General features: G+C 43.2%; 1 pseudogene; it reads right to left on the reverse strand.

The window, feature by feature from the left end:
• Positions 1–16,969: 16,969 nt before the first annotated feature.
• On the reverse strand, positions 16,970–21,312 carry LOC118654314 (annotated as a pseudogene).
• Between the last annotated feature and the right edge of the window lie 1,218 nt (positions 21,313–22,530).

The following is a 22,530-nucleotide window of genomic DNA, read 5'->3' on the forward strand; positions in this document are numbered from 1 at the left end:
CTCTAGCTCTCTCCCTTCCTCTCTGTAGAAAATCAATAAAATATATATATAAAAAAATACATCCTGCATATCATATATTTACATTACGATTCATAACTGTAGCAAAATTACAGTCATGAAGTAGCAACAAAAATAACTTTATGGTTGGGGATCACCACAACATGAGGAACTGTATTAAAGGGTCGCGGCATTAGGAAGGTTGAGAACCACTGCCTTAGATTGTCAAACAAAGAAATGACAACAGTCAACACAACAATAGCCATTTGGTGTGAATGAATCAAAATTACATCTATTTTTTGTCGGATCAGCAAAAAATATATTTTGGTGTGCCATAGAATTTTAGTGTGTGCCATGAGATGAAAAGGGTTGCAAATCACTGGTTATTAGAGTGTGATAACCAAAAATTCGATGACTTTGATGATTTTTTTCTTTTCCTTTTTGAGCATTTAGAAATTACCTGTGTGCACAGATGATATTGTCTCCATAAGATTAATTTTTAAATTTTATTTAATCTCAAAACAGCTATACCAAAAGGCAGATCCACATAGTATGGGACCTGAAGTTTACACAATTTGCATTGTTCTTTAAGAAAAAAAAAATAAGATTAGTTCCAAAAGTGTGTGTTGATGTAGAAGGAGAAAATACATCACAACAAATCGCAAATTTTAAAAAGCTGACAAATACCACAAAAATAACAAAAGCCAACAAAGCACTATTGTTATTATCTTTTCCATTTGACATACTTGTATTATCTTTTTCTTCCAACATTTTGGCTGCGGGCTCTTTGATCACATCTTCATATGACAATGATTTTTAAACATAATTTGTATAGAGAGAAGAGCAGGATAAAGCAGTTTTTCTTTCAGCGTGCCTGGTTGAAATGTATTATTGTTGATGCTTTAAATCAGTCTCTTTCTGTTTCACAAGTCCTTATCAGAAAAGCCACCTTGGGAACTTCCTCTACAGTTTCTTTCTTTAAAAAAAAAATTATTGATTTCAGAGAGGAAGGGAGAGGGAGAGAGAGATAGCGACATCAATGATGAGAGAGAATCGTTGATTGGCCGCCTCATTCAGGCCCCACATTGGGGATCGAGCCCGCAACCCGGGCATACGCCCTGACTGGGAACTGAACCGAGACATCCTGGTTCATAGGTCGATGCTCAACCACTGAGCTATGCTGGCGGGGGCCCTGTGCAGTTTCTTGCTTAGACCCTGCTCCTTGCTCTGGCACCAGCCCTTTGGGTGTGGCCTGGGGTGGGGGGGCCCAGAAGGCCCATTTCCCACCTTGTGGCCACTGGGTTGCTGTCATTCAGCCTGGCCAGGCTCTTGCTGTCCTGGCTCTCACCACCCCAGTTCTATCCGGATGACCTTGGAGCCTGGTTGCAGCCTCCCCTACCTACGTGCCCTTGACAGAGCAGGTCTCCTGCACCTCCCTCTCCTCAAGGTCAAAGAGAAATCAGGCTACTTGACGAGGCCCGCCAGCCCTGGGACCACCCCGGACCAGGGGGAAAGCCCCTGAGATGGGAGGGGACTGTGGTGAGGGCTTCGCTGAGGAAACCTGCCTGGGCTCTGACCCAGCCTGTGGTTTCTTCTGTTTCAGAACCCCGAGGGATGAGCGGTGTGAGCTTAAACATTGTTTAGTGCAGCGGTTCTCAACCTGTGGGTCGCGACCCCTTTGGGGGTCGAACGACCCTTTCACAGGGGTCGCCTAAGACCATCGGAAAAACACATATATAATTACATATTGTTTTTGTGATTAATCACTATGCTTTAATTATGTTCAATTTGTAACAATGAAATTGGGGGTCGCCACAACATGAGGAACTGTATTAAAGGGTCGCGGCATTAGGAAGGTTGAGAACCACTGGCTTAGTGTCTTCCTCCTGGGACCCTTTGGAACCAATGGAAGTAGGCATTCCATCAGCTCTGAGAGCCTCAGCATGTTGTTTGTTCATTTGTTCCGGAAATGCGCAAAGATGCTCTTCACAGGAAACTCCTCCCACTGATATGCATACAAAGGAAAAAGCCTTGCCCTCACCCAGCAGACGATTCTTTTCTAAGCGGCCTGCAAGCTGGAAACTGTCAAGGAGACCTCCTGTGAGGACAGAAGTCCCCTCCACCACTGTGACGGTGCCCAAACTGAGGGTCTTCATTGGGTATGGAGTTTTAGGGTCTCCCTGGGCGTGAGGTTTTTTTTATACATTTTTAAAAATATGCCCTGCACCTCATTTCACATTTGTCATTTTCTTTTTTTAAAATATATGTTTATTGATTTCAGAGAGAAAGGGAAAGGGAGAGAGAGATAGAAACATCAATGATGAGAGAGAATCGTTGATCAGCTGTCTCCTGCACGCCCCCCACCGGGCATCGAGCCCCAACCATGATCTTCTGGTTCATAGGTTGATGCTCAATCATTGAGCCACGCCAGCCCGGCTCCCTGGGCGTGTTTTGATAAGCTTGGGAACTCCATGGTGTGGATTGACAGGTGTGAGGGCTGCTCCTGTTTTCCGCAACACCACAGAATAGCGGTAATTCGTTGGAGTACACAGAGGGGGAGCTGGGGCCCCCAGATTCTCCTGCCTTTGCCAGCTTGTGTATTTTCCGGGGATTCCTCTGGTTCTTCAGAGGGGAAGAAAGAAAGAAAAAGCAGACAGACCAGCCTTGAGGAGCTCAGGTAGAGGTCGGCCTCATGAGCTGGCCAGACTCCACTTACTCAGACCCTCCACAGCTGTGCTGCAAATGTCACAGGTACCCTAGGTGCCCCCAGGAACCAAACTCCTCCCCGGGAAGCTGTTCTCACGGGGTGGTTCTCTTGCAAACCTGTCCCATCTCTACAGCTATTTGCATGTACTTTCCTTAGTGGACACAGGCACCATGTCCTGGTCCCCTTAGGTGGTAACTGACTTCAAGGAGCAGAACTCACAGGCATCGACCACAGAAAACAGGCAGACCAGTTCTGCAGCAGCTACATGTAAACAGACCCCCTGGGCCCACAGGGAGGGCTACTGGGCTGGAGCTGGCCCTTGGACACAGTTACTCTGGCCTCAGACTAGAAGCACAGAGAGGACCACCAGTGGTGTCACTTCAATCTGGGAGACAGGACACCTTACCCAGGCTCTGCTTTTTCACCTAGAAGACAAACGTGCCAAAGGGATCTGGTCAGTGTCCTGGAACACAGTCCTGGTTCACGGAAACAAGACTTTCCATCTCAAGCCATGAAAGACAAGAGGAACTAACCAAGATGGACCGGGGAACCAGAAACTCAAGTGGCCATGAGACTTAAACAAGAGACCAGAAACCAGCTCATTTGCTGCAATCAAGGTTCAGCCCTCCTGGGAAGCAAGGCCTGAGACTGAAGGGCCCTAACAATGCACTGCTGGGACTTCCTGAGGGCCAAGGCTCTGCTCCCACGGCAGCCATCTATCCTGAAGTGAGGGACTCATGGAGGAAACTTCTAAACCAAGCATGTCAAACTCACAGCTCCCAGGCCTCACACGGCCCACAATGAATATTTGTGTGGCCCAGCCAATGTAAAGGTATGTAAGAAATGTTTTAATAAAAATTTCATAACTTAATTTTTACAATATCCTGTTATACATAATTATTAATAACGAACTACAACGTTCGCTAATGACTGAGTACTATAATCCTGTTGCATTCATTTCCCTTACGCGCCTTACGCGCAGGCGCACCATTTCTCTCCACTAATACCGGCAGCGAATATTTTAGCATCTGATTGCCACATCATTAGTCTTGGACTGACTGGCTTGGTGTGCACAACAGGAAATATTTTGCTTCCGGAGAACAAGAAAAATAGGTTTATTTGCCTGACGCTTATTAATTTGGGCAGTTATTCAGTGTCTGGTAAGTTATGTTCAAGAAAAGAATGTTAATTTTTATTAAAATATTCTATTATTTTATGTCAACGATGACTCATTTATTTCAGTCCTTTGTACTCAGCGTGTCTCTACCGAAATAAACCCACGTTTCTATGAAAATGGAAGCTCTTGTTGTCTTGCGGCCCACATACACTTCAACCTTGTTTATTTGGCCCTTGTTAGCCTTTGAGTTTGACATGCTTGCTCTAAACTTTGAAAGCAACCGTCTCAGCCAGAGAGATGAGGAACACATGTCCAACTGCAGCGAGGCAGCCAGCAGAAGGCTGGGGTCAAGTGCAGCTCTCGGGGAGAGCTGCAGAGAAACAGGTGCGAAGCAGGTTAGTGTGCCAAGGACTGAAAAACTGCCATGTCTTTAGGAATTGTGTGGGTTAAACCTGGGTCATGTTGACCCAGATATATTTCCAAGAAATGCCAGATACGGGAATCTGAATGAGAAATAATGAGAAACGTGATTATGAGCTTCAGTCAGAAACAGAGTGCACTGTCTTGTAGTACCGCCCCCGCCACGAAGTGGGTGTTTAAGGAGGACCACTCGCTGGAACACAGATGCGTGGAATCCCCGAAGATCTGAGCGAAATATCCCAACCGGGTTCCAGTGAGCATGGAAAAAGTCTCCGGCCCTCCGGCTGCTGACATTGACAAACGGAAGTATCTGGTTCCATCCGACATCACTGTGGCTCCGTTCATGTGGAACATCAGGAAAAGGATCTAGCTTCCTTCTGAAAAGGCAATCTTCCTGTTTGTGGATCACAGTCCCACAGTCCAGCCTAATTATGGGACTCAGAGATAAAATAAAGAATTCCAATTTAATAAGAAAAAGGCCAACAGCTCCATTAAAAAATAGGAAGAGGCTTGAATGGCAGTTCACAAAAGCAGAACTTTTTATAAACATGAATCCACAACAAGATACCACTGCACAGCCACTAGATTGGCAAGAATTAAAAGTCCCAGCTCTGATAATACCAAGTGTTGGCCAGGATGTGAAGTGACAGCAATGCTCAGAACGTCAGATCACAAGCTGGCAGGGAGGGAGCCAAGGGTGCAGAGGCTGGAGCTGGGAGAAATTGGGAGCTTTATTTTCTGGAGAGGGCAAAACAAGGGGTCAGTGAACTGTGAGACACCACTGAGGGCAGTGAAGTTCTACCTGGAACAGGGTGATCCTGTGAATGTCTGCAGCCTGCATGCTCAGATCCCTTCCTTTTTGCACCCTGACATAAAATAATAGAACATTTTAATAAAAATTAATATTTTCCTTGAACATTAACTTACCAGACACTGAATAACTGCACAAATTAATAAGCGTAATGCAAATAAACCTATTTTTCTTGTCCTCCAAAAATGAAATATTTCCTGTTGCGCACACCAAGCAAGTCAGTCCAAGACTAATGGCCATCAGCTGCTAAAATATTCGCTGCTAGTAGTAGTGGAGAGAAATGGTGTGCCTGTGAGAAAGGCACATAAGGGAAATGAATGCAACACATGATTATAGTACTCAGTCATTAACGAACGTTGTAGTTCGTTATTAATAACTAGAGGCCCAGTGCATGAAATTCATGCACAGGTAGGGTTCCTAGCGGCTGCCAGCTGCCGGCCGGGGCCTCCCTTTATTCTGTGCCGTCCCCTGGTGTTCAGCACACGTCATAGCGAGCCCGGTCAGTTGGACTCCTGCTTGAGGGGACACTTTGCATATTAGGCTTTTATATATATAGATTATGTATAACAGGATATTGTAAAAATTAAGTTATGAAATTTTTATTAAATGATTCTTACATACCGTTATATTGGCTGGCCTGCAAAAATATTCATTGTGGGCCGCATGCAGCCCACAGGCCACAAGTTTGGCATGCTTGCTTTAGAACACTGAGACAAAGGGAAGATTCAACAAGCTTCCAGATAGAGGAGCCAGAGTTCTGTGTAAAGAGTCAGGAGTCAGCCCACCCAGCACAGTAGTTGAGCATTGACCTATGAACCAGGAGGTGACAGTTCAAATCCTGGTCAGGGCACATGCCCAGGTTGTAGGCTTGACCCCCACTGTGGAGCGTGCAGGAAGTAGGCAATCAATGATTTTCTCTCATCATTGATATTTCTATTTCTCTCTCCCTTCTTCTCTGAAATAAATAAAAATTTTTAAAAAATTAAAAAAAAATAGTCAAGAGTCAGAAAGGTCAACCCTGGAATATGAAGTTAATGCAGCAATTCCTTCTAGTTGCTGGAGGGAAAAAATTTCCAACCTAGAATTCTATAAGTAGCCAAATTATCACTGATATCCAAAGGCAGAATGGAGAATTTCTCAGACATGCAAGTTCTCAAAAATTTCTCTCCCTTACACACTTTCTCTGGAAGAGGCTGGAAAATATGTCCCCCTCCCCTGAACTGTGAGGTAAACATGATAGAGGGACACAAGGGCCACAGGGACACAAACTCCAACAGAGGACAGAGGGGAAGGACCCACCCAAAAGGTCCCAGGCTTGGGGGCAGCCAGTCTGGATTGGAAAAGTTTGATGCAAAAGACAGACACATGCGGTCCCTGGTCCCCATCCCAGCCCTGCCAGATATCCCACTGGGGAGCCCTGTTTCCCAGCAGTCTTGTGACCTTGTGACCTTGCCCACTGGCTTCCCCAGAATGGAACTTCCTGAGGCCAGACCATTACCCAGAAAGTCTGTCTAAGCTTCTCTTGTCTAGAGAGCCTGGACCCTACAGTCATGAGGTCGCTCTCTCCCTACCTACCACTCAGGTTTTATGTTCATCATTTTTCTCGTGCATCTCTATGAATTGGGCCTTCCCTGTCACCCTGTTTAAACTTGCAACCCTCCTACTGACCATCATTCTAGACTTGATCTAGAACAGTGAAGAAATCTGACAGACACCATTTCCTTATTGACACTGTTAACAAAGGCAATAGAGGTGCAAGTGTCTTTGGGGAATTTATCCATTAGATCAACTGACATCTGAGTGCTGACAATAAGCCAAGCACCTTTTAAACATCGGATAGAGCAGAAAACAAGGTGCAGCCCTGCCCTCGTGGCGCTCACCTCTCAGCAGAGGAGGCAAAAGCTAACATGCACCTAGAATCTGCAACATTAGAGAGAGGTGCACTGAAGGGAGGCAGAGCCAAGTTGTAGAGTGGCACAGAGCAGCAGTGTCAGCTGCTATTTTAGGTGTGTGAATAGGAAGGGCTTCGCTGAGCCTGGGACACTTTAACAATTGATCAATTCCAATTCCCTTTGCAGTGTAATTTATGATCACTTTTTGTAAATATCTCACTGGAACTAAAAAAACCAAGAACACATGTAGCCCAGCCAGGTAGCTCAGTGGTTGAGCATCGACCTATTATGAACCAGGAGGTCACAGTTCAATTCACAGTCAGGGCACATGCCCAGGTTGCAGGCTCAATCCCCTGAGTGGGACATGCAGGAGGCAGCGGATCAATGATTCTCTCTCACCATTGATGTTTCAATCTCTCTCTCCTTCTCCCTCTCCCTCTCTCTCTCCCTCTTCCTCTCCCTCTCCCTCTCCCTCTCCCTCTCCCTCTCCCTCTCCCTCTCCCTCTCCCTCTCCCTCTCCCTCTCCCTCTCCCTCTCCCTCTCCCTTCCTCTCTGAAATCAATAAAAATATATTTAAACAAAACAAAACACATGTATTCTCTGTAGTACACACAGTTTGATACTTAGAAAATCAATGTCATGGATTACCATTTTAGCCAACTGTATTTTTACGTTTTTTCTATATTATGATGTTTAACATCTTTTTTTAAAAAATATATTTTATTGATTTTCTACAGAGAGGAAGGGAGAGAGACAAAGTCAGAAACATCGATGAGAGAGAAACATCAATCAGCTGCCTCCTGCACATCTCCTACTGGGGATGTGCCCGCAACCCAGGTACATGCCCTTGACTGGAATCGAACCTGGGACCTCTCAGTCCGCAGGCCGACGCTCTATCCACTGAGCCAAACCGGTTTCGGCGATGTTTAACATCTTAAAAATATCTTCCTGGCTGGAGTGTGAACCGTGTCCGGCATGGCCAAGGGTGAACCTGAGGAGGGGCGGTGAAGGATTAAAGAAGACAGTCAAGAGAATACAGTTGAGGCCAGGTGGGATCACTGTGACTGGATGAGGACACAGTGACCCAGCCTGTAAGCCAAAGCTTTATTTTATAGTCAGATCACACAAAGCAAAACAAGGGAAGCGGTCAACATGTTTACAATGTTCTTGCGAGTTTCAAATCTGTCAGTACTCAAGCCTTGTTTTGGCAGCACTTGCTGCACCTCCCACAGCCCATTAGCTACCTAGGAACAAGGGAGGACTATAAAGTTAAGCTTAATTGTGCTAGGAGGGCTCTGGCCTCCAAGCTGGGACTTGTATGTGGCTCTGCCACAGGTCAGTCTGAGGCTTGACCCTATAGCCGCTCCCTACAGAGTGAGATTAGCCAATTCTTCAAGATAGCAAATAGCAAAGGGGCAGCTCAACCAACGCAGTGCATATCTCCTCTAAGGGCCCCACAGCCCAGGAGGCAATATTCTTCCACTTTAATCATCCCACTGCCAGGTGCCATGCCACTAGAGACACGCTTATGGCCCAAAGCCTGCCGAGACCATTCAAACCAGCCAATCCTAAACTGTTCTCTCTGTCGTGCATGTCTTTCCCATGGAAACTCCAATAAAGGTTCTGGCCTGAGCCTTCTCCTTGTTCCTCACCTCCTGACCCCCCGGAGCTTCCCCACGTGGCCCTGCATGATATGCCTCCGATCTCTAGGAGCCGTGAGCGTAATAAACTTTCCTTTCCCAAGCCTGTGCTCTGTCTCCTCTTGCGCCTGCCCCTGACTGGTCATCCCATAAAACACCAACTTGTTTCCTTCTCTTTGTTTTGTCCCAAGAATAAGACTGCTGAATTTCTGCCCATTTCTTCTTCACATATTTCTAGCACATTGCACTTTCTCTGCTTCAGTGAAACACTGCTCAGTTCATAAAGATTCATTACAGCTGGCCGTTGTGGCTCGGTGGTTGAGCATCGACCCATGAACCAGGAGGTCACGGTTCGATTCCTGGTCAGGGCACATGCCTGGGTGGTGGGCTCGATCCCCAGTGGGAGGCCTGCAGGATGCAGCCAATCAGTGATTCTCTCATCACTGATGTTTCTCTCTGCCCTCCCTTTCCCTTCCTCTCTGAAATAAAAAAAATAAAAAAAAGATTTATTACAGTGACTTCTTTATTGTCAAGCGCTCTCTTTATCGACATAAAATGATACTTTGGGGGGTGCCATTTACTATTCTTCTTTGGCAGACACTACTATTGCCTTTTCCACGGATTCAGGAAGGAGACTGCTGAGAGCACATCTAAGGGACAAACCGGTGAGCCTCGGCTTGGGGTGGCGGGCCCACAGGGTATAAGTAGGCTGCGGGCTGTCTTCAGTGACAGGTTCAGGTGGAATCATCCCATTTTGGAAATGAGTAATTCTCTGAAAGGAAACATTCTGAAACCTGTGCCAAAATGTTTGATGACAAAGTGGAGTAAACCCAGACACACGGAGCAACAACGTTCTGAAGCGTGGACGGTCAGCGTTAAGTCTATGAACATGGAGAACTGTAAGGAAGCCAAGCAGCCGTGGAGCGTTTCCAAAAGGGAATGGAAATTCCGGGACTGTGAGGATACGGAAACAATAATTCACACAATGAAATCAGGGATGGAGGGAGAAGAGGGGGGAGAGAGTTCAAGCGGGATGATTTCCGGATCTTTGAATAAAAATTGTTCTTATCACTAGGTATTGTCTAATGCTGATCCATCAGGTAATAAAGTTTTAAATATATTAGTTAAAGGTTTCAATTAAACCACTAGAAGATATATAAATAACTCTATAAACAGCAGTTTGGAGGAGCAGAGGACAGGGAAGGAGGGGAGGGGGCAAGAAGAATAAGCCGGCTGATTTCCTAGTCTTTTCAAAAAAAATATTTTTTTATTGATTTCAGAGAGGAAGGGAAAGAGAGATAGAAACATCAACGATGAGAGAGAGTCGTTCATCAGCTGCCTCCCTGCACACACCACACTGGGGATCGAGCCTGCAACCTGAGCATGTGCCCTGACCAGAATCAAACCGTGATCTTCGGGTTCGTAGGTCGACGCTCAACCACCAAGCCACGCCAACTGGGCTTTCCTAGTCCTTTAAAGTATAGAGTTCACCAATGGGCCTGCCCCAGGCCTGTTTTCCCTCAGATCCATTGCTCACCTTTCCCTCACCCTGCAGCGTGAGGCCTTCTACCTGCTTTCCCAGGCTCCTGGCTCAGCTGGTTGCAGGCTGAGATTGACAGTGAGAGGCAGGTACAAGAGAGAGAATGAAGGAGAGGAACAGCCAGGGTATTGCCTCTCTCCCTCCCTGCCCCAGGGACAGCAGCTGCAGCTCCCACTGAGAGGCCTTCATGATTCTAGGTCTCCCCTCTGTGTCCCTCCAGCCTATGGGTGGCAGCAACTTCCTGCTCATGGTCCCCAAGCTGCCCCACTACCCCCCATCAACCTCCCAATAGTCCTAGGTGCCCCTTTCCTGGCATTCAATGCCCTAAATTGAAGTGTTTTCTGTTTTCCTGGGAGGACCCTAATGGATAAAAGAGCTAATCTGAGACCACAATAAGGAACATCCCATGCTGGGCATAATGGCAGAGGCGAGTGATGAATGAACCACTGACCATATATTAAGCCGGAAAGGGTCCTCAAGAAATTTCAAAAAATAGAAAAGAAAATAATACAGAATGCATTCTTGGATCAGAATGTTAATAACAAAAAATCGAAAAGAAAAGGAAAGCCTACCTTTAGAATTTAGAATGCCTTTTAAAAAATATTTGGTAAGAAAAAGTCAAAGATACCCTAGCCGGTTTTGCTCAGTGGATAGAGCATCAGCCTGCGGACCAAAGGGTCCCGGGTTCAATTCCGGTCAAGGTCATGTACCTTGGTTGCAGACTCCTCCCTGGCCCGCCCGGACCCTGCAGGAGGCAACCAATCGATGTGTTTCTCTCATATCGATGTTTCTCTCTGTTTTTCCCTCTCTCTTCCACTCTCCCTAAAAATCAATGGAAAAATATCCTCGGGCGAGGATTAACAAAAACAAACAAACAAAAAATAAATAAATAAAGGTGATTAACTTTTTAAAAAAAAAAAAAGAAAAAAGAAAAAGTCAAAGTAAAATTCAGAACATCTGAAAAACAGGAAGGATGAGGACAGAAAGTAACTAGTTGGAACACCGAGAAACCAGAGAAGTAATAAATCAACCCTAAAACTAGTTATTTGAGAACCCCAAAACAAGATAAGAAGATAAAACGATAGCCAACCTAAGAAAGGGGGGAAATAACACAAAATTAAAATCCCAACCTGGGAAATAACAAATATAGATGAAGTCTCTAATCTCCAAGACCTCGTAGAAGTGGCCTTAAGCCTCCTCCCTCCACCGGGGTCACAAGCAACTTGTGATCAACAGAAAAAGTAGTTATGGCAGGGGAACCCTTAACCACTGAGAAAGTTCTCATAAAGAGACCCCCTGATGCCTGATTAAGCTACTGCCACTGTTTCAAATGTCACCTTCAGACCCAACCCAGTCCAGGAGGAGCAGAAGGGCTGCAGCTTCCCAGAAGCCCCTGGAGGATTTGCCTGAACTTCTCATTGGCCAGAACTAGGTCACCAGTCACCACAGTTCACCACAGAAGGATTTCTTCCTAAATTGCACAAGAAAACAGCGGGAGCCAAAACATAACCAGGGCTCTACCACCAAGGCAGAAGGGGGATCTACCCGGACTGTATCTGGACCTCAAGACTCTACTCTGTTTCCTTGATCATTTGTCTCTTTCGGAACCAAAGCTGCACTATTTTCATCGATGTTATTTCAGAATGTCTTTGGATATCTGGTAAGGCAAGTCTTCCCTTGAGTCAACATATTCTTTTTTTTTATGTTTTGTGTTAATCCTCACGCGAGGATATTTTTCCATTGATTTTTAGAGAGAGGAGAAGGGAGGGGGAGAAACACAGAGAGAGAAACATCGATGTGAGAGAGACACATCAATTGGTTGCCTCCCGCATGCGCCCTGACCAGGGCCAGGATGGAGCCTGCAGTCGAGGTAGTTGCCCTTGTCCGGAATCGAACCTGGGACCCTTCAGTCTGTGGGCATTTTCACTCTGATGAACCTTAGAATCATATTGTCAAATTCCATGCCACTCAGGGAGAAAATGGATATCATTTATTGAACCCCTTCAAACTCCAATATGCCTTTGTTCCCCCTGTCTCCACTCTCCCACCTCTCCCTTGATGATTGTCTTTTTATCTTTATCAGGACCGGATGTAAATGTTAATTCTGACAATGTAAAAGTAAAGTGTACCTGATACCAAGTTGTCAAAAATACGTTACTATTGAAAGCTAATGGAACAAGAGGTTTGAGTGTGTTATTCAAACTTACAAAGAACTAAAGATAGTATGAATATCCAATATGGTGTGTAAGGAGTTCCCAAGACCACCCTCAGGAACACCCAGGCCTGCTGAGTTAACCCTTTACTTAACAGGGATCCTCAAACTTTTTAAACAGGGGGCCAGTTCACTGTCCCTCAGACCGTTGGAGGGCCGGTCTATAGTTTAAAAAAAACTATGAACAAATTCCTATGCACACTGCACATATCTTATTTTGAAGTAAAAAACCAAAACGGGAACAAATACAATATTTGTATTTGCATGTGGCCCGCGGGCCGTAGTTTGAGGACCCCTGCTTTACTACATATAAGGGGAAGAGGACTGTGTCCCATCTGTAACAAAACATGTCCCTCCATGTTTTGTGCATAGGTTGACTCTAAAAGTTGAAAACCAAAGACAAAAATTAACATTATGATGTTCATGTAAATATTTTGTAATGCCAGATCAAGAAGAGGTGTGTTGGGATTACATTTTCTTTTTATAAGTCTAATTTGAAAAGAGATTTTTTTCTTAGCATTAAGGTCCAATGGATTATCTTTTACACATCATCAGTTTGTAAAATTATGACATATTTTACTTTGCTTTTTACTTTGATTATAACTTTCTTGTCCAGTTCTTTTTCCTCTGCTGTTTCTAATTGTCCTCCTTATTTTCTTATACTGATTGCCATCATATTAAATTTTCTTCAAACTCACAATCACACCATTTAATATGTTTAATTCACATACACTCAGACTTAAAAAAAAAATCCTTGGAGTCTTCTCTCCTAGAACCTGCCATTCTGGACTGATTGCCAATCAAGCCTGATTGCCAATCAGGCCTTCTGCCCAGTTGGCATTCCTGTTATTTCCTGTCACCTCTCTCCTGGATTAGATCCACTATGTTGTGGATCCCATATCTTCCTTTTTCTTGGCTTACACCCTTATTTTGCTGGAGAACATCCTCAAGTAGCTTCCTAAGAAAGTATATTTGAGAGGTAAATTTTCTTAGTTCTTGCATATCTAAAAATATTTTCATTCCATTATCACACTCGATGGGTATTTTGGCTGGTGTAAAATTCTAAATTGCAAGTCATTTTCTCTTAGAAGTTTGAAAGCATTGTTATATTATCTCTTTTTAATTGTTACTGCACTATCTTTTATCATCCAGTGTTGTTATGAAGTCTGATGCTATTTATTCTGATTCCTATTCCCTTTTCTGGGTTGAATCTCAAGAACTCTTGTTAGTTGCATTCTGGACTTCTTAGACCACTCTTCAAAGTCCTAATATTTTTTCTGATACTAGTATTTTTTATCTATATTGTTTAGTTCTGTTTTCTAGGAGACTTCTTCAGTTTTATCTTTCAATATTTCTATTGAAATTTGAATTTCAATAGTCACATTTAATATCCAATAATTCCACTCCTTTTACATAATATTCTGTTCTTGTCTTGTGAATGCAATATTTTCTTAGTTCTCGGAATAAGCTAAGTAAATTAAAATGTGTTTTCCCATATGTTCCCTGCATTTTTTGGGATTTCTCCAAGTTCATTTCCCCCCTCTAGTTTATATTTGACTATTTTCAATGTTGAGGGCCTTATTCAAATTTCTGATCATCCTTAGTGGTTGGTTTATCTTATATAATACATGGCTAATATGAAAATTGTCCCCTCAACTGGGAGTTTGGCTGGGAGTTCAACCGGGAGTTTGACCAGGGGTGGGGGTGGCCAGCCAACCACCCGAGGCCCCTCCCCTTGACAGGCCTGCTCAGTTGGCCCTGATCGGGGTCGGCCGGCTGGACCCTACCTGTGCACGAATTCGTGCACTGGGCCTCTAGTATTTAATAAAGAAGGACTGGGTAACTATTGTGAATTTAATCTGCTTTAGGACAAATACACCCGTTTTCCTGCTTTGACTCTTATTTGTAGGGTAGGGAGCTGAGGAACAGAGTGCACATCCCACAGATACTACAATGAGGAGAAAATTGTCCAGGGGTTGCCAACATCCATGCTGGAAGCCCTAGCTCTCTACGGACATGTCATGCAGTTTCTTTAGAGAATTGTCAGGTATTTTCACTGCAGGCCTGCACCAGCTGCCAGCTCAGCTGTCTGTTGGAGGAGAGGAGGTTCCAACTGGTACAGCCATTCTGTATTGGAGTCTTCAATCAATCCCCAAATGTTCAGTCCCACTTAATTCTATTTCCTTCCACCATATGCATGCTGATTCTGAGCCTACTCTCTGGTTTATATCTGGCAAATAGGCTCCCACCTTCTCTGTAGTTCCCTTGTCAAATATTCTAGGCTGGATTTTTCCTGCCTATTTCATTCATCAACTAATTCCCATCTGTTTTCCAAAAACATTGTTGAAATGTATCCATTAAGGGTAACCTCCCATCCTCATCATGTTCTCTTCACTTTGTTGGGTTTATTTCTTTCTATTCCTCAATACTTTCCTTGTAGTGAGCTTCTAAGGGTAAAGAAGGAAAGCCCTTTGTGTATGTCTGTGTGCAAGCATGATATATCAGAATCAATTCATTTCTCATCTATCTTTTTATTTCTAATAAATGTATTTAAGGCTATTACTTTTCCTAGATTACCTCTTTGGCCACATAGCATAGATTTGAATATGTAGGGCTCTCATTGTCAGTCATTTCTGAAGAGTTTATAATTTAAGTTTTTGTTTCCTCTTTAACCAAAGGGTTATTTTGAAGCTTGTTTTATTTTTCAAATATATTTTTATTGATTTCAGAGAGGAAGGGGGGAGGGAGAGAGAGAGAAACATCAATGATGAGAGAGAATCATGGATTGGCTGCCTCCTGCACGCCCCACACTGGGAATCAAGCCCACAATCCAGGCATGTCACCTGACCAGGAATCGAACCTTGACCTCCTGGTTCATAGGTCGATGCTCAACCGATTAGCCACACAGGCCGGGCTTGAAGCCTGTTTTAAAACTTCCAGATAGAGAATGGGTTTTTTGTTTGTTTTGTTTTACTTTTGCCTATTCTTTTGTTCCTAAGTTTTAATTTTATTGTATTGTTGCCAGAGATTGAACTGCAGGATTTGTACATTTTGGAGAGTACCGAGATTGTTTTCATGTTTGTTTGTTTGTGCCCACACGCAGATTTTTTTCCTCTAACAAGTTTACATCAGTGTATAGCAGTTACAGACACTTATTTCATAATAAGAAACAACCATACTTGAGGTGAGGTGGATAGGGAAGAGGGAGGAAAGAACAATCAGGAATGAGTTTTCAAACTAAAGCCCAGAACTGGTCTCCAAAATGACACAGACACCACCTTCCCCAGACACCACTTTCCTTTCCTGAGGGTGAGTGGGAGAGGGAGCAATGGTCACAGCAATGCTTCTGATTACTCCTTCTCTAATCCCACTTCCTGTTTCCATTCTTGGCTATCAGATGGCATTCTGGGAACCAGAAATTATTACTATCACCTATAAGTTATTCAGCGAATTGAGAGTTAATCAATAAGCAAAAAAGAGGAATATGAGGAGTAGCTGCGCACATTGTGGGGCAGGAAGATGGGATCAAGGACTGCTAAACAACACAAACCATGGGAAGGAATCCCACTGAGATAATTTCTTCATAAGATAACCATTATTTCTTAACTTAAAAATAAGAGCAGCGTGGCCAGTGTGGCTCAGTTGGTTAGAGCATCATCCTGTGCACCAAAGGGTCACAGGTTTGATTCCTGGTCAGGGCACATACTCAGCTTTCAGTCAATCCCCAGTCTGGGTGTGTATGGGAGACAATAGATTGATATTTCTCTCTTTCTCCCTCTCCCTTCCTCTTTAAAATAAATTTTTAAAAAAATTTAAATGAGGACAAAGTTATGATGGGAAGGTATGTAAGACTTGTCCTTGAAAAAAAATTTAAAATTTATTTTTACTAGTGGCCCAATGCACGGATTCGTGTACATTGAAAGGAAATTAATTAGAAGAAATATTTAAATATCGCTATTTGCCCTTTGTAATAGAACTGTCAGAGATGAAAGAAAACTAGTAAAATGTACATGAAAATAATATATAACTTGATTAATAAATAAATAATAACATGATATAACAACAAATATTTTCCATGAAATTTTTACTGTCAGAATTTTTGTTTATCATTAATTTTTAAACATATGCTGGGTATTCTGGAAAATTTATATCATTTGGACAAACTTTGCCTTTGCTACAACATCGAGTAAATTTTCCATCAGATGGTTTTTCATTGGAGAAATTTAGGGATAGGCAAAATTGACATCTAACAGTCATTCTACCACAACTGTGTTCGGTAATTGCATCCTCATTTACTTCATTTTTGCTATGAAGGCAGTTCCTACTAGTATTGGTAGTACTTGTCAATGATTGTTCTTCAGACATATGCTGTCAACGATGATGTCACTTTCTTTCAGCTTCAGAGGTACGTTGTACCAATAGCTGGTCTTCAGATATATTCTGTCAATGATGCCGCTTTCTTTTGGCTTCAGAATGTCAACAAAAACAACCAAATTATGATCAACAGTGACAGATCAAAACACACACATGTGATTGGTGCCAGTGAGAGCTCTATATGTATCACACATGCCCAAGTCAACTTAACCTTTTATATATATAGAATAGACTTACTTTATTAGACCTGCTTTCTGATTTAAAGTACAGGTAACAACATTATGACTATTAAATGACGTTTTAGTAACTGTGGCATTTCTGGTTTCCATGTAACTTATTCTGCAAAACTCACAATTCCAGGTAGTTTTGCTTGGATTTTTTCAATAGTCGACTTGGTCTCACCATGAGCGATGCCAACATAGTGATCAATCTGGGTCTTGTACTTCTCACAGACAATCGAAACATGAAAATGAGCAGTTCAGCAAGAATCAGAAGGGTGATTTCATTGAAAATGGCACCAACAAAGGTTATCAGTCACATTAAGACAGCCAGCTTTAAAGAGTCAACCAGATCTTCTACCAGAAAGAAAAAAGAATGAGTTTCAGGGCCCTGTTGATGTGCACCCACGTAATTATGGAAAGCTGTGAATGGATGGCCTTCTTCTGAATTCTGTACAGCTTGGATGGCAAACTTGTAGACCCTGAAGCTGATGGTGACAGAGAGAAGAACCAGGATGCGGTAAGAAATCACATTGATGACACTGAAAGCTGCCAGGGAAGGCACAATGACCAGCATGGTGCCAAAGCAAACCTTCACATCTCGCCAGAAAATCAGATCGTGCACTTGATAATGCCATATTGAGACAGATGTAACATCAGTGTTTGCTGGTCACTTCCTGATAGGATGGATTTCAGTAGATCTCTGTTGGTAGTCCTATGGCCTTGGCCAGCATTAAACACCAAAACCATCTCAAGTGTGGCTGGTAAGGGTTTGAAGCTGGTGAAACCAAGGGTTCAGTCCCAGGGCACATCTCAAGGCTAGGCTTCAGGTAGGATCTGAGATTTTAAAAAAATATATATATATATATGTTTATTGATTTTAGAGAGAGGAAGAGATAGGGCGAGAGAGATAGAAACATCAATGTTGAGAGAGAATCATTGATTGGCTGCTTCCTGCATGCCCCACACTGGGACTGAGTCCACAACCCAGGCAAATGCCCTGATCGGAAATCGAACCCTGACCTGGTTCATAGGTCAATGCGCAACCACTGACCACACCAACTGGGCAAAAAAATGTATATTTTCTATCAGTTCAAGGAATTTTTAGACAGATGGAGTAGAAATTTGCACTCTATCTGCCATATCCATAAAAACCTTGTGGTCGTTGGTTTTCTGACAATTGCTATCTCTATGACATTTTCCTGGATTTTATCTTCTATTGTCCCATTTTTAAGGAGAGCCATTTTTAAAATGTTATAGTCCCATTTTTTAAATAACCCATTTTTGATTCTACTAGCAAATGCTTTAAACTCTATTTATTTTCCTACTTTTCGATGGAAAGGGTGAAATTGTATCATTTAACTCTTATTTATTCAAACTAAAGATTTTTTAGCAAGACCCTCTTCATTGGTTTTCTCTTTCAAAAATGTCTTGACTTCTAGTCTTATATACTTACTCTTCTGGGTCTAGCATTAACTTGTTACAGTCTATAAAAACTCGTGGATTTTTACTCAGGCAAAGAATTTTCAGATTAATTTATGAAGAATTGACATCTTTATTATTGTAGACTCTTCCCTTAGTAATTTCTTTTCTTTTTTTTTTCAGGTTTTCTTTTGTGTTTTCAGTAAAGCTTTAGAGTTTTTTAATAGACATTTTAGCTTTTTTTATTAAGTTTATTCCCAACTGTTTTGTAATTTTTGTAATTAGAGTGAGTTGAATCCTTTCCTTCCCCATTTCTTTTTCCAGCTTTTAATTACTAGCTGGATTTCCATCTCTGCATTCTAAAAACCAGAAAATCAACTTGGGGTTGATGGGTCTTTCTCCTCTTGGTGAAACTCCAAGGATGAAAGTTAAAAGAGAGTGGGAGGAAAAGCACGTATGTGTTTTATTTTACATGAATGATGTTGTACTGTAGATCTTGTTCTGTTTCTTGCTTTCTTTCCACTTGATACCATTAAATATGATGTTTGCTCTAAGTCTTTTTATAGATACCTTTGATTAGATTAGGGAAGTTCCGAGAAACTAAGATGGCGGCATAGGTAAACACCGGGAAATTGTCGCCTCCCACAACAATTGAAAATTACCGCAAAGGACTGAGCAAACATCATCCAGAACAACAGAAAGGCTGGCTGAGTGTAAATTCTACAACTAGAAGGAAAGAGAAGCACGCTGAGAGCCAGAGGCGCTGCGGAGGTGAAGTGCAGAGGTACGGCGGCTCGCGTGCGCGAGGAAAGGGGGTGGCACCTGAAGACGCGGCTGTCTTTTTGAATCACAAACTCCCGACTGCTCTGAACTCCGGTTCCGGGAAGTCTCTGGGGACCCAGGTCTCATACGGGGAGAAGCTGGTCTGTCTGGCAGCGGGCGAACTTGAGGGCGGCTTTCCCTCAGAGGTGCTTGCAGCCGTTACCGGGACACTGAAACGCGCGACTCCGGGCGGAGAATCGGCCATAGCTCCCTGATCTGCCCTTTGATTCCCTGAGACCCCGCCCCACCCAGGCTGCGGCAGAGGCTTTTGCATGTGAATGTACCTAACTGCAGCCCAGCCAGGCAGACCCGGAACTTCCAAGAGAAGGCCCAAGGCCCCGCAGCGGCTTGCATTGCTTCACAGCTGAGCCTCTTCGTGGCTCCTGCTGTGTGGCCTCAGGCAGAGGCTGAATTAGCACCTCCTTAGATCCAGGAGCCACTGTACCCAGTGGTCAGAGGGGGACCATCCAGATTGCAACTCCTCAGATCCATAAGGGACACACTCAGGGAGCAGACTCAGTGAGCACCAAAGCCCCACTGAAGCAAGTCTTGCCCCAGAAGGGTGTCTTCAGCACAGAAGTTCTCGCACTTTAGACACGGCTGATTCTCACAGCCAATTGGCCTGGAGGTCAATTCCTCCCAGTGATTCTACAACAACCAAGGCACCAAGAGTGCACCAAGAGTGTCCACCCCAGGTAACTGGGGAGGCTGAGCTACTGGGCCCTACAGGACACCTGGCGCGCAGGGCCACTCTATCAACACAGGGAAGCTGCCAAAATGCGGAGACAAAGAAACAGGTCACAAATGGCAGAAATGGAGGAAAGCAAACGATTGGATATAGAGTTCAAGGCCACGTTTATAAGGTTTTTCAAGAATTCTATGGAAACCGCCGATAAATTTAATGAATCCCTCAATAAGTATAGTGAGACCATGGAGGACATGAAAAAGGACCAACTAGAAATTAAGCATACACTGACTGAAATAAAGAATAATTTACAGAGATCCAGCAGCAGACAAGAGGATCCCAAGAATCAAGTCAAAGATTTGAAATACAAAGAAACAAAAAATACCCAACCAAAAAAGAAAAAAGAAAAGAGATTCCAAAAATATGAAGATAGTGTAAGGAACCTCTGGGACAACTTCAAGCATACCAACATCAGAATTATAGGGGTACCAGAAGGAGAGAGAGGGCAAGATATTGAAAACCTTTTTGAAGAAATAATGACAGAAAACTTCCCATACCTGGTGAAAGAAATGGACTTACAAGTCCAGGAAGCGCAGAGAACCCCAAACAAAAGGAATCCAAAGAGGACCACACCAAGACACATCATAATTAAAATGCCAAGAGCAAAAGATAAAGAGAGAATCTTAAAAGCAGCAAGAGAAAGACAGTCAGTTACCTACAAGGGCGTACCCATACGACTGTCAGCTGATTTCTCAACAGAAACCATGCAGGCCAGAAGAGAGTGGCAAGAAATATTCAAAGTGATGAATAGCAAGAACCTGCAACCAAGATTACTTTATCCAGCAAAGCTATCATTCAGAATAGAAGGTCAGATAAAGAGCTTCACGGATAAGAAAAAGCTAAAGGAGTTCATCACCACCAAACCAGCATTATATGAACTGCTGAAAGGTATTCTTTAAGAAGAGGAAGAAGAAAAAGGAACTCTGACCATTTGCCACAGCATGGATGGAACTGGAGAGCGGATAAATACCACATGATCTCACTCATTTGTGGAATATAATGAACAACATAAGCTGATGACTGTCGGGACTTGGAGGGAAGGTAGGGGAGGGTGGGGGTAAGGGGAAAAGATCAACCAAAGGACTTATATGCAACCATATAGGCCTAATCAATGGACATGGACAACGGGGGGGTGAGGGCATGAGCGGGGGGGGGGGTAGAGGGTAACGTGGGGACAAGGACACATATGTAATATCTTAATCAATAAAAAATATATTAAAAAAAAAATTAGGGAAGTTCCACTCTATTCATAGTTCTCTAAGTTGTTGTTGTTGGTTCTTTGTGTGTGTGTGTGTTTTTAAACCTCGCCCAAGAATATTTTTCCATTGATTTTTAGAGAGAGTGGAAGAAAGAGGGAAAGAGAGAGAAACATCGATGTGAGAGAAATACACTGATTGGTTGCCTCCTGGATGCTCCCCAACCAGGCCCCCCCCCCCCGGGCCGGGGAGGAGCCTACAACCGAGGTACATTCCCTTGACTGGAATCGAACCTGGGACCTTTCAGGTCCCAGGTTGATGCTCTATCCACTGAGCCACGCTGGCTAGCACTTGTTGGTTTTTTTTAATCATAAGTAGGTGTTGAATTTTACCAGGTCCATTTTCTGCATTGATTGGAATAATCACATAATTTGTTCCCCTTAATCTCTTAACTTTTTTTTTTTTAAACTGAAATGAAAACCCCAGTGGGTATTTTTTTTTTAATATATTTTATTGATTTTTTACAGAGAGGAAGGGAGGGAGATAGAGAGTCAGAAACATCGATGAGAGAGAAACATCGACCAGCTGCCTCCTGCACATCTCCTACTGGAGATGTGCCCGCAACCCAGGTACATGCCCTTGACCGGAATCGAACCCGGGACCCTTCAGTCCGCAGGCCGACGCTCTATCCACTGAGCCAAACCGGTTTCGGCGTAATCTCTTAACTTTGATTTTCTAATTTTAAACCATCCTTGCATTCTTAGGGTAAAACTCAACTTGGTTATGACATATCATTATATATTGCTGGATTTAATTTTCTAGGTTTTTTACCCCTATTTCCACATCTTGTGTCATACTTTCATTGGCTCATTATAATAGTTATATTGGTCTCATAAAAGTTTCAAGAGACTTCTTTCTTTCCTATGATTGGAATTGCCCACTCATTAAAGGTTTGTAGAACTCATCTATAAAGCTCTCTGAGCTTGTTCTTTTGGGGAAGTAGATTTTAAAAATATATAGTCAATTTTTTTGTGGTTATAGAGGGTCTATCCAGGTTTTCTGTTTCTAGAATCGGCTTTGGTAAGCTGTGCCTTCTCTAGAAATCTATACCTTGTGCTTATGTTTTCCAATTTACTGACACACAGTTGTGCATAATAGCCTTTAAAAATGTATCTGTGCCGAAACCGGTTTGGCTCAGTGGATGGAGTGTCGGCCTGCGGACTGAGAGGTCCCGGGTTCGATTCCGGTCAAGGGCATGTACCTGGGTTGTGGGCACATCCCCGGTGGGGGATGTGCAAGAGGCAGCTGATCGATGTTTCTCTCTCATCGATGTTTCTAACTCTCTCTATCTCTCTCCCTTCCTCTCTGTGAAAAATCTATAAAATATATTTTTTAAAAAAATGTATCTGGACAATCA

This window comes from Myotis myotis, unplaced genomic scaffold, assembly GCF_014108235.1.
Source record: "Myotis myotis isolate mMyoMyo1 unplaced genomic scaffold, mMyoMyo1.p scaffold_m19_p_4, whole genome shotgun sequence".
Taxonomy (NCBI): domain Eukaryota; kingdom Metazoa; phylum Chordata; class Mammalia; order Chiroptera; family Vespertilionidae; genus Myotis; species Myotis myotis.